The sequence below is a fragment of the Akebia trifoliata genome, chromosome 8, assembly GCF_017979445.1.
Source record: "Akebia trifoliata isolate Shusen 1 chromosome 8, ASM1797944v1, whole genome shotgun sequence".
NCBI lineage: Eukaryota > Viridiplantae > Streptophyta > Magnoliopsida > Ranunculales > Lardizabalaceae > Akebia > Akebia trifoliata.
The window spans coordinates 28,890,188-28,902,385 of record NC_141382.1 but is presented as its reverse complement, the minus strand read 5'-3'; positions in this window follow the sequence as shown (position 1 = coordinate 28,902,385).

Sequence of the window (12,198 nt, the reverse complement as noted above, 5' to 3'; positions counted from 1 at the left end):
GTAGGGTTGGATGTAGTCTAGGTTATTAAAGGAATTTAGAAATCCCCATTTATAGCCAAAATTTTGGCGATAGAGATCTCAAAAAAATTCGTAACTTCTCGATTCACCCCTTATACAAGCACCAAAGGTTCAATTGAACACTTGTACCATTTTTGATAAATGCTAACCTTGTGAAAAGGAAATGGGCCCTGATTTGTAGACTATTCCCCTCCAGCTTGCAGGAGAATGTTTTAACCCAGTTCTATAGATTGCCTAGTAGATCTATCACTTCTTTCAAGGAGCTCTACACAGCTTTTGTGACGCAGTACATCAACAATAGGAAACTAGGTAGGAATGTTGATACCCTGCTCAGCATGAGAATGAATTAAGACGAGAGCCTTTGGGATTCATGAATGCTTTGCTCTAGATTCGGGTTTATATAAGTCAATGACGAAGAGAAGACTAGAAACCTTGGCTGAGTTGGTCGAGAGGGCAGAAAAGTATATCCGACTAGAAGACAATCCGCGTAGCTTGGCAAGTAGGAACAAAATCATTTATGCTGACACTAAGACCAACAAGCAACATCAGCAGCATCATCAGAAATGGAAGAATATGCAGTCCGAGTAGAATAAGAGGCAAAAGAAGGATACTATGTATTTCTCCATACCTCCGAGTGGGATCCTTCTTTACATCATCAACGAGCCCTTTTTTGAGTGGCCCAGGCTACTACCAAAGGCACAAATTAAGCAAAATGAAGGCTATTGTGCTTATCATAAGGTCTGAGCTCATAGGACTAATAAGTGTCAAGCCTTAATGACTTTTCTGCAAAAATTGGCCAAGCAAGGACAACTTGGGAACTTTACGGAGATGGGCAGATCTGAAGGACAATATCGAGAAAAACAACAATGAGATCAGCAACCTGTAGAAGAGTAGGATAGGAAAGCAATTGTAATCCATGTGGTACTAAGGCAGGATGAGAGGAAGCTTTGGGAAAGCAAAGCTAACAAAATGGTGAAAATGTGTTAGGTAGAGCACATGATGCACATCTAATCAACCAGGAGTAGACCCACCAACCCGAGTTCTTTGTAGGAAGGGCAGACGATGGCCTTTTCAGAAAGGGATTTGGAGGGAGTAGTGCATCTGGGTTATGATGCCCTGATAGTAACACTACATGTTAGGACTTTTACTCTGAAAAAAGTCTTGATCAATGGTGGCAGATCGGTGGATATCCTCACGTTTCAACCTTTTAGAAGATGGGATTGAGTAGGCATGTACTAACCACAGCAAGGGCACCACTTGTTGGGTTCAATGGGATTTCGAATCAACTTTGGGGGTAGATTGTTCTTCTAATGCAGGTAGGCCTATCATATTGATAACCAGGTATACGATGGTAGAGGCAACAACACCCTACAATGTGATCATGAGCAAGTGGTGGACGCATGAGATGATGAATCCTTTCATGTACTACCAAGTACTGAGATTCCCAGCTCTTCAAGGCATGTGGATATTAGGGGAGATCAAATAACAGCCTAGATCTATAGCTGGGGACAAGAGAAGGTTCCTAGTGCAGGGGATGAGCAATAACAATTATAGTGGGGGTGGTCGAGGAGAGTAACCCCCTTGTTTGAAGGATACCTAGGTGGTTAATATTGGAGAAGAAAGGAAGATCGGGGTCGGATCAAAGTTAGTCCCAGTAGAACTAGAAAATCTATTAGCCTGTTTGAAGAAGAACAAAGACATTTTTGCTTAGTCGTTTGAGGATATGCCAGGGATGAACTCAGAGGTAATCTACCACCATCTTAACATTACCCTGAGTATGAAACTAGTGAAACAAAAACTGAGAAGACTAACACCGTGCTTAAGAGAAGAGTTGAACGATGAGGTCAGCAAGCTGATCCAGGTAGGATTTATAAAAAAGGTACAATTCCCTGATTGGATAGCTAACATTGTGGCAGTGCCAAAGAAGAATGGGAAGGTCTGGGTATGTATAGACTTTACCAACCTGAATAAAGCTTACCTTAAAGATAATTTCCCAGTGTCATAGATCGATCAACTAGTAAATGTGATGTTACGGTACGAAATGTTGTCCTTCATGGATAGCTACTCATGTTACAATCAGATCCAACTCAACTCAAAAGACTAGGAGAAGATAGCTTTCATTACTGAGCAGGGCCTTTACTACTATAGGGTTATGCCATTTGGGTTGAAAAATGTTGGGGCTACATACCAAAGGTTAGTAACAGAGCTATTAAGGGATCTACTCAGAAAAAGTGCAGAAGTTTATATTAATAACTTATTAGTCAAGAGCAAGAAGAGGAAGACCACATAGTTGATTTGGAGAAAGTGTTCTTACGAATAAAGCGAGTCAAGATGAAACTTAATCTGGAGAAGTGTAGCTTCGTAGTGACATCAGGCAAGTTTCTTGGTTACTTGGTCACCAAGAGAGGAATAAAGGTTAACTCGAATTAAATTAAAATGTTACTCGAGATGTCTTCCCTGAAGACCAAAAACAAAACAAGTACAAATGCTTATAAGGATAATAGTAGTATTGAACATATTCATTTCCAGGTCGTCAAATAAGTGGAAGCCTCTGTATATATTGTTAAGGAAGAATACGAAGTTCGAATGGACTAAGGAGTATGAACAAGCGTTTGGTGAATGAAGTAGTACCTGGGGTGTCCACCCATCCTTTCTAAACCAGAACATGGGAAGGAACTCGGCCTATACCCAGTAGCTTTAGAATGCACAAGTAGTTTAGTTTTAGTCAGAACGAGAATAATGAAGGAACAACTAATGTACTTCCTCAGCAAGACCCTCACAGATGTAGAAACAAGGTACACAAAAATTGAGAAACTCGGCTTAACCTTGGTATATTTTGCCCTTTGCCTGAGGTCATTCTTCCAGGAATACTTGATACAGGTTATCACAAAATATAATCTTAAATCCGTACTTGGGAAAACAAAGGGGTCAAGGAGAATGGAAAAATGGGTGATGCAGTTGGCTGAATTCAGAGTGAAATATCAACCAAGAGTTTCGATGAAGGGCCAAGCAGTAGTAGACTTCCTAGCTAACTTTCCTACTAAAGAGTGCATAGAATTCCAAGTCGAAGAGCTCAGTGCAAATGACAAAACAAAGTAGATGGGTATCCAATCAGGGTGGAAAGTCTTTGTGAACGAATCTTCCAACTTAGAGGAGTTAGGGATTGGAATAGTGGTGGTTACCCTAGAGAATACAAGGATTGAGAAGACAATAAGACTAAGGTTCAAGACTTCTAATAATGAAGTAGAATATGAAGCAATGATGCTTGGTTTAAACACATTGCACGAATTTGGAGTCTAGGATGCAACCATCTATAGTGATTCTCAATTAGTGGATACTCATGTTAATGGAAAGTTTAAAGCCAGGGATCCAAGCATACATCTTTACTTGAAGAAGATCAGAACTATGGCAACCCAACTCAAAAATTTAAGAGTAGAGCACATACCCTGTGTAGATACGTGATTTCGCGATTACGATGGCCACATCTACTAAGGTTTGGAGTCGCCACCATTCATATTATAAGTGAGTGTGAATAGTCACCCGATGTACATTTTTCCGAAAAAGTGACATTTTTGGCACGTAGTGACTCTCAATGGATAAAGTACCGATCAATCTCAAGATCAGGATAAACGGCTTGGTTGGAGAAAAGGAAGGTGTTAGGCACCATTTTCTCCCCACCATATGGTGGTAACCTCAACTCAACTCGGTCATTTCGATTTAAAAAAATGAAAAATAAAGTACCACGTGTTGATAATGTGTACCCCAAGTAGGGATTTGCTATTGGCTTTGGCTTACAAGGATCATCTCATTGATGGAAATGATCCGAATGGGCATTAGCCTCGAAAAATGTCACATATTTGAAAAGTGTTGGCTTTAGTTACGGATCAATTCTCATGAGTCGAGAAGAACCTGAATACCGGTTGCCTTAAAATAATTTAAAGGATTAAATCAATTTTATTTTTTTTAAAGTGGTTACAACCCTTATATTTTCAACTGAACCGAAATCCGATCTACCGGAGATAGGGGAGGGGAAACATCACATCTTAGAGGCTTTCTAAAATGAAAATTAAAAAAAAAAAGGAGGGGGATGATAGAAGAGGGATAAGAAGAGGATAGAGAGAGAGAGAGAGAGATGGGGGGGTTTCTTTGGACCTACCTTGAAGCTTCAATCTTCTTTTCCTCTTCTTCTTCTTCTTAAATTCTTCTTGAGTCCTTAGTGATTTAGAAAAATGTCACTTTTTGTATGATTGAAGGAGTAGAAAAGAGATGATGAGAGAGTTGAGTGGAGTGTAGTGATTTTTTTGTGAGACTTGAGAGAGACAATTGGTAAGACTTGGTAAGATTTTTTTTAGTGATAGTGGGTAACCATTTTTTAGAAGAGGAGGGGGGGTATTTATAGATGTTGAGGGGTTATCTTAGGGATATAATGGAGTAAAGTGTGGGAAAGTAGATAATGTCATATGTTTTAAAGGTGGAGGGTATGAAATTAGGAGTTAGGAGAGGTAATTGTGTAATGGAGGTAAATGGGTTGTGATTTGATCCAAATGGTTTGGATCTTACCCAAACCATTTGGGTGGAGTGTTTGGTAAGGTGAGGTGAGGTGAGATGATAGGTGTTTAAGAGGATAGTTGATTGATTGAGTGGTGTTTGATTTAAGAGAATGGAGGGTGTTAGAGGGTGGTTGGGAGGGTAAGGAGATGGTGACATATGACAAGATGTATGGAGGTTAGGGGTTTGGATTTAATTGATGAGAAAAAATGAGTGTTTAACTTGAGAGGATGAGTGTAGGTTTAGGTTGTAGAGATGGATTTATAGGAAATGATGATGGTAGATTAGGGGGAGGTATGGGTTGGAGGTGTTTGATTTGAGAGAATAGGGGTTAGGAAATTATGAACGTAGGTTATGGGGGGTATAGGTTAAAGGTGTTTGATTTGAGAAAATGGAGGTCTATAGGGAGTAATGAGGATATGTTAGGGGAGGGTGTAGGTTGATGTGATTTTTTAGAGAAAAGGTGATGTGGGTAGTTAATTTTTCAAAGAAAGGTGATGGGGTGGGTGATTTGATGAGGGAGGTGAGAGGGGGTGATGACATGTGTCATCTTTTGATGATAAAAGAGTGATTGGTTGATGTGGGTTGTGGTTTATGGGTTAGGGTTGTGGGTTAGATATGAATTGGATATGGGTTTGGGCTTAGAGCATTGGGCTTGGGTTTTAGGAAAGGTTTTGGGTTTTAGGAATTATTTGGGATCATTTTGGATTGAGTTTTTTAGGATGGGTAGGTTGTAGGGTTTTAGGTGATATGGGATTGAATTTTAGGTTAGAGGGGAGGTGAGAGATTGATTTTGGAGAGTTGAGGGCTTATGGGCTTTAGGTAGGCTTAGGATAATTTGATTTCGGAGTGGGACGGTGAAGGGTAGAGGAAGTGGTAGGCATCCCAAGTCTCACATTTTTAGTTTGTTCATTTTTTTGATTTTTGTAATCATTTGGTTGATCAAAATGCCACGTGTTGATAAATCGAGCTTTTTAGGCCCATCAACGAATTTTATTGAGAATCGTGTATTTTTGGATACAAGAACGGAATGGTGAAGGTTGGGAAAGTGTGGGGTAGGCCAAGTTTTTTCGGTGGGTCCCCTAGACCATTGGAAGGTCTTAGGGGCCTTAGTTCGATCAAAATGTCACTTTTCAATGACTTGGGCCCTTAAGGCCCGTTGGCCCATTTATTTGAAAAATCGATATTTTTGGGTCTTTTCGAGTAGGGGTCCGTTCAAATTGGGATGTTTATAGCTGCCCTTCTTTGCAGGAATTGTGTGCAAAGAACTGTAAAGAATAGACTAAATCCCTATTTGTACGGGACAAAAAACTTTGTTGAAACACGACTTCGAATTATCGATTAAATTAATAACTTTTGTAGTAAATGGTTACTCAAGCACTGGGTCTGATAGAGTCTTGCCTTATTAATTCCTTGATCTCGATGGCGCAGAGTTCGTGTGAGATCTCGGATTTGATGAAAATTTGATAAGTTTTGAAATTTGAATTATTTTTATCATGTTTTAACAAATCGGAGTTGAGTACAACTCGAAAGGATTTTTGAGAGATTTTTTTGATATATATATATATATATATATATATATATATATATATATATATATATTGTTTTTTTTTTGTTTTTTTTTTATTTTTTTTGTATTTTCTCAATTTTCAATTTTGATTTTTGATTTTTTTTGTTTTTTTTTTTAGATGTACGGTGCGTTCTTTACTTTCTTTCTTCTATAACCTAAAATCTATTTTTCATTATCTTCCTTTGTTGATCTTACTTTATTTTTACCATAAGTTAATCCTCCCAATTCATGTATTGTCCCTTGTAATGACGCCTTTGATCTTTTCAACGGTGCAAGCGATAAAGTTGTTGACAATTGCAATAGATCCAAGAGAGTTTTGCTGTTGGAGTTGAATCAATTAAGCTCTGAAATGCAATAGTCAGGAGAGGTCCCCCAGACCCAACTTCAATAATTCCACCTCTGTGAATTGTCGGCCAATCTGAAAGTATAGCGAAACCTGAAGGCATGAAGGCTACATAGTCTGGGTCACCTTCATTTAGAACACATCCATTGCAATAATATCAACAGGAGCATAAGCTGCGAACGAGCCTATTGCATTGGTGCTACTTTCTTGCAATATCAGCATGTCCTTCCGGTTGGAATTTAGAGTATTTACTCGCAGTAGAGACACACAGTTACCAGGATCTTGGCTATTGAACAACACCACTATTAGAAAGGATATCCTACTCATCACGACAATCCTCATTCCGGAAAGAATCAAAGACTTTCTTTGGTGGAGTAGGAAGTTAGAAGGAAGTAGTTGCACTTAGCACAATAACAAGAGGTTGGTTTGGGTTGTTTATGCTCTTTATGGTCATGACCCTCACATCTTCAGCTCCACTTCCTGATAATATAGTCCATGTGTGAGCGGTAGAAGCACTCACATCAGAACAAAAACTCATCACCATTCTCTCAGCTAGCTTCAACATACTCTTTCGCCCATCTTGATTCGTTGTCATACTAATATCTCTAGCCGGCATGATACTAGTCATAACATTTGCAAGGCGTTCGCACTGTCGATCTAAGGTAGCAATCCATCGCTTTGCTCTAAATCCAAGAGTTTAACCAGCGATATATATAGTGTGAACTACTTTGTCATCCCCTTCGACATGTTCAATCCATACAACTTTGGAGTAACCATTCGGCATTTCTTGGATTACACAGCCAGATGGCCTTTTTCGGCATCTCAATATCGAGTTAGGACGTAAATGGTCCAAGGACACATTGACAACCACCCAAATTTCCTTGGACACTGTTTACAATACCTTACAAAGAAACTCTCTTGGATTGGAACAAGAGGTGAAGGGACTTGGAATTCTACTGTCATCACTTGAAGGGTTCCATTGTAGTCTTCTGTTATGCCTAGTGAGTCGTGATGCTTCGGACGCCGGGGTGGTGATGATGGGGTAAGCTATCCGAATTCGTACTTTGGAAGAAAGACTTGATTCATTTCTCATCGAGACGTGTGATTGGCATTATATATTTTGTATTTTCTTTTTATTAGAAAAAAATGTAATGTGAAACTTTTGAAATAAAAAGAAAATAGGTTTTTACTTACTTGGCCTCAGGTGTATCTAATGCTTTGAAAACTTAAAGTTTGAATAAGTCCTAGAATTTTCATCATCGGCCAAAATAGTAATTTTTCTTTTTGAAATTTTAGAAAATGTCTTTATCAAATGAGTACGATAAATTCAGAGTTTGTAAAATCTTTGGTTGTGACGATCTTGGTGTTTTTACTAACCACAGAGGATATAAACGTCAATTTCTCTTTTGGTTCCTTTAGAGTCATCCACAATGCCCTGGTATTAGAAGATTATTATCAGCTTAAGTCTCGGGATTTAGAAGGATTTCGCCGTTTACAGTTTATACTCTTGCAGTCTAGAAGTTTTTTTTTTTTTACCCTTATTGCCCCTGTGTTAGTTACGGTTTTCACCAGACCCAGTTTCCACATTTTTGTGCATCGACGTCCTTTTTGGGATTTTCATCGCGTCAGTGGCTTTGATCTTGCCATAGTCTGATTTTTTTACTTATAGTGCCTTTTAGATTTTCACTATGCCCTTTTAGACTATGCTTGTATTTTTTTATTTTTTTGATTTTTTTTCTTTTACAATTCTGTTCGGAGTCTTTGTGTCTTTGTGGCTTGGTGACTCAAGTTGAGTCGCAAGATCGGCGACTCTAGTCATATAGTGGTGCTCTTTTTTGAGTGATCGACCTAGATTTCCTTCTCGAGTTTTTCGACCACTTTTTGTGGCTAGGTAACCCAAGTTGAGCCGCGAGATCAGCTACTCTACACTTTGAGTACTCTTTTTTTTTTTCGAATATCCGACCTGGATTCCCCTATCGAGTCTTCCAACGACTAATAAGACTTGATGTCCGGACCAAGTCGCAAGATCATTGGTGCTGACATCATCACTGTGTTGTCCTAGAACATTCCCTGATTAGAAAGGACTTTTAGTGGGACATAATGTTGGCTTAGGCTTATGGTAGTGGAAGGATTCAAAAAAAGTTAAGGTCTGGATGTATTTAGAGTGGTTTAGACATGGGGCTCGTCTATTTTTGTTTCGAAAATGTAATCTATGTCTCTTTCCAATGCCTCTCGAACATATTTAGGCTGGAGATTTGAGTCGAGTTCAGATCAAGTGTCCGAGTTTTTGACTTTTTTGATTTTTTTTTGTGTTTTTAGTCGTTTACAGTTTATCCTCATGCGGGCCAGGAGTAATTTCGATGCTTTGACTTTTCTATTTCTCTCTGATTTTCTTTTCTTTTGTCACTTTTTTTTCTTTTTTCTTTTTTGTTTTGTAATTGTTGACTTGCCCCAGTCTAAGGTTAAGAAATGAATGTGATGGCTCAAAAGGGTTAACTAAGGTTAGATAGTTTGTTCAGGATATCAAGGACATCCTTTCATCATCTCAAGGTCAGTTTTTAGGCATAGTACTTCTTAATAGTGTCAGCATTGATCGGTTGCGAGAAGACTTGTCTGTCCATTTCTGTCAGGATCAGAGCTCCTCCTATCATTACCTTCTTCACGATAAATGGTCCCTCATAATTTGATCGAAACTTTCCCCTAGCGTCTTCTTGGATTGTAAATATCTTTTTCAAAACAAGGTCTCCTGGTGAGAAATCTCTAGGCTTGACTTTCTTATTGTAAGCACGAGCTATTTATCGTTGATAGATCTACTCATGGTAGATAGCTGCAAGACGTTTATCTTCAATCATATTTAGTTGATCAAACCGAGTTTGAATCCATTCAGTTTCATCTAACTCTGCTTCTTTTAAAATTCGGAGGGAAGGGATCTCGACCTTTACAGGTAAAACTACTTCCATTCCATAGACCAATGCATACAGAGTTGCCCCAGTCGAAGTTCTGAACGAGGTTCGATAGGAGTGAATTGCAAAAGGCAACATGTCGTTCCAATCTTTGTACGTAACTACCATCTTCTCGATTATTTTTTTGATATTCTTGTTGGCAACCTCGACTGCTCTATTCATCTTAGGTTTGTAGGGTACAGAGTTGTGATGAGTGATCCGGAAGTTTTCGCACATCTTGATCATATCTTTGTTCTTGAAATTCTTAGCATTGTCAGTTACTAATCCTCTTGGAAGTCCATACCGACAGATGATGTTATTCTTGACAAACTTCAAGACGTTGCTTTTGGTGACATTGGCATAAGAAGTTGCTTCTACCCATTTGGTAAAGTAGTCGATAGCAACGAGAATGAAGGGTGTCCGTTTGCAACTTTTGGCGAGATCTGCCCGATGTCGTCCATGCCCCAGAGTGAGAAGGGTCAAGGGGTGGTCATATTATGCAATTTTGATGGTAGAACGTTGATCTTGTTGGCATAAATCTGACATAGATGGCATTTGCGAACATGATGATAGCAGTCACTTTCCATTGTTGTCCAGTAGTATCCCATCCTCATGATCTTCTTGGCTAGTATGTGACCATTCATGTGGGGCCCGTAAACTCCACCATGTACAGTCTCGATCAGTCGTTTCACTTCTGCTTCTGCTACATATCGAACTAAGACCTCATGGTGCGATTCCTTGTACAGAATACCATTGCTGAGGAAGAATTGCCCTGCTAATTTTTGAATGGTCCTTCGATCATTAGACGTTGCATTTGAGGAGAGGGTTCGATCTTCGAGATATGCCTTGATGTCTAAGTACCATGGCTTTTCTTCAGATTCTTCTACTTCGACGGGTAAGTAATAGGCCGGCTCATCTTGAATTCCAATCTCAATTGGGTCGATGACTAGGTCTTCCGAGATACTGATCATAGAAGCAAGTGTAGCTAGTGCATCTGCAAACTGATTCTTAGCTCTCGGCATATAAGTAAATGAAATCCTGTCAAAGCAAGAGCTTAGTTCCTCCAGATACTCGTGGTAAGGGACCAGTCTCTGTTCTTGGGTCTTACATTCTCTAGTCGTCTGATAGACTACTAAGCTTGAATATCCTAAAACATCGATTTCATCTACTTCGAGCTCTAGTGCTGCTTTCAATCCTGTTATGCATGCTTCGTATTTGGCCTCGTTGTTAGAACATTGGAACTTTAGTTTGATTACAATTGGAATATGGGACCCATCTGGCTTAATCAAGACTGCCCCTATTTCGTTCCCTTTCTTATTTGCTGTTTCGTCGAAATACATTTTCCAGCCCGGTTCATCATCATCGTCCTCAATCTCGGTGAATAGTATGGTTTCATCCGGAAAGTTCGTTTTTAGTGGCTCGTAGTCAGGCAACAGGTGTTCAGCGAGGTGGTTGGCGATGGCTTGCCCTTTGATGGCTTTTTGAGTGACATAGGTGATGTCAAACTCAAATAACAATAATTACCATTTTGCTGTGCGGCCTGTTAGCGCTAGTTTCTCAAAAAGATACTTCAAGGGGTCCATTCTGGAGATAAGCATAGTCGAGTAACTGAGCAAATAGTGACGTAGTCGTTGAGATGCCCAAATTAATGCACAACAAGTCTTTTCAAGTGTCGAATATTTTGCCTCGTACTCGGTGAACTTCTTGCTGAGATAATAGATAGCTTGTTCCTTCCATCCTGATTCATCATGTTGCACTAGCACACACCCCATTGATGTTTCTTGCATTGAGATGTACATCAGCAGAGGTCGCCCTAGAGTATGAAGGACTAAGACTGGTGGATTGAACATATATTGCTTGATCTTGTCAAATGCTTCTTGGCAATCTTCGTTCTACTTTTTTGGCGTGTCCTTCCTGAGTAGCTTGGAGACTGACTCACAGATGGGTGTGAGTTGAGCAATGGAACGACTAATATACTGTATTCTCCCCAAGAATGCCCGAATACCTCTTTCTGAAACAGGCACTTTCATCTCAAAGAAATACTTGATTTTTGCAGAATCTATCTTGATACCTCTTCTGCTGACAATGAACCCTAGTAGCTTGTCCGATGTTGCCCCGAATACACACTTTACTAGATTGAGCCTTAAATTGTACTTCCTTAGCCTGTCAAACAACTTCTTGAGATTTACTAGATGGTCTTCTTCTATACCGGATTTAGCGATCATGTCATCCATGTAGACCTCCATTTCCTTGTGAATCATATCGTGAAATAATGCAGTCATTACCCGTTGATAAGTCGCCCCTACGTTCTTCAGCCCGTATGGCATGACTTTGTAGTGGAAAGTACCCCATGGTGTGATAAATGTAGCCTTTTCTTGGTCTTCTTTTGTCATTTTTATCTAGTTATAGCCTGAGAAGCCATCCATGAATGAGAACATGTCGTGCCCTACTGTGCTATCGACTAGAGTGTCGATGTGTGGAAGTGAAAAATCATTCTTAGGACTAATTTTGTTCAAGTCTCGGTAATCAACACACATGCGTACCTTCCCATCTTTTTTGGGTACTGGGATGACATTAGCTAGCCATTCAGGATATGTAGAGACTGCAAGAAACCCTGCTTCGAACTGCTTCATAACTTCATCTTTGACCTTGAGGGTCCATTCTGGTTTTAGCCTTCTCAGTTTCTACTTGATCGATTTGCTTTCGGAGGCAATTGGTAGCTTATGTACAGCAAGATCTGTATCTAAACTCGGCATATCCCTGTACGACCATATAAA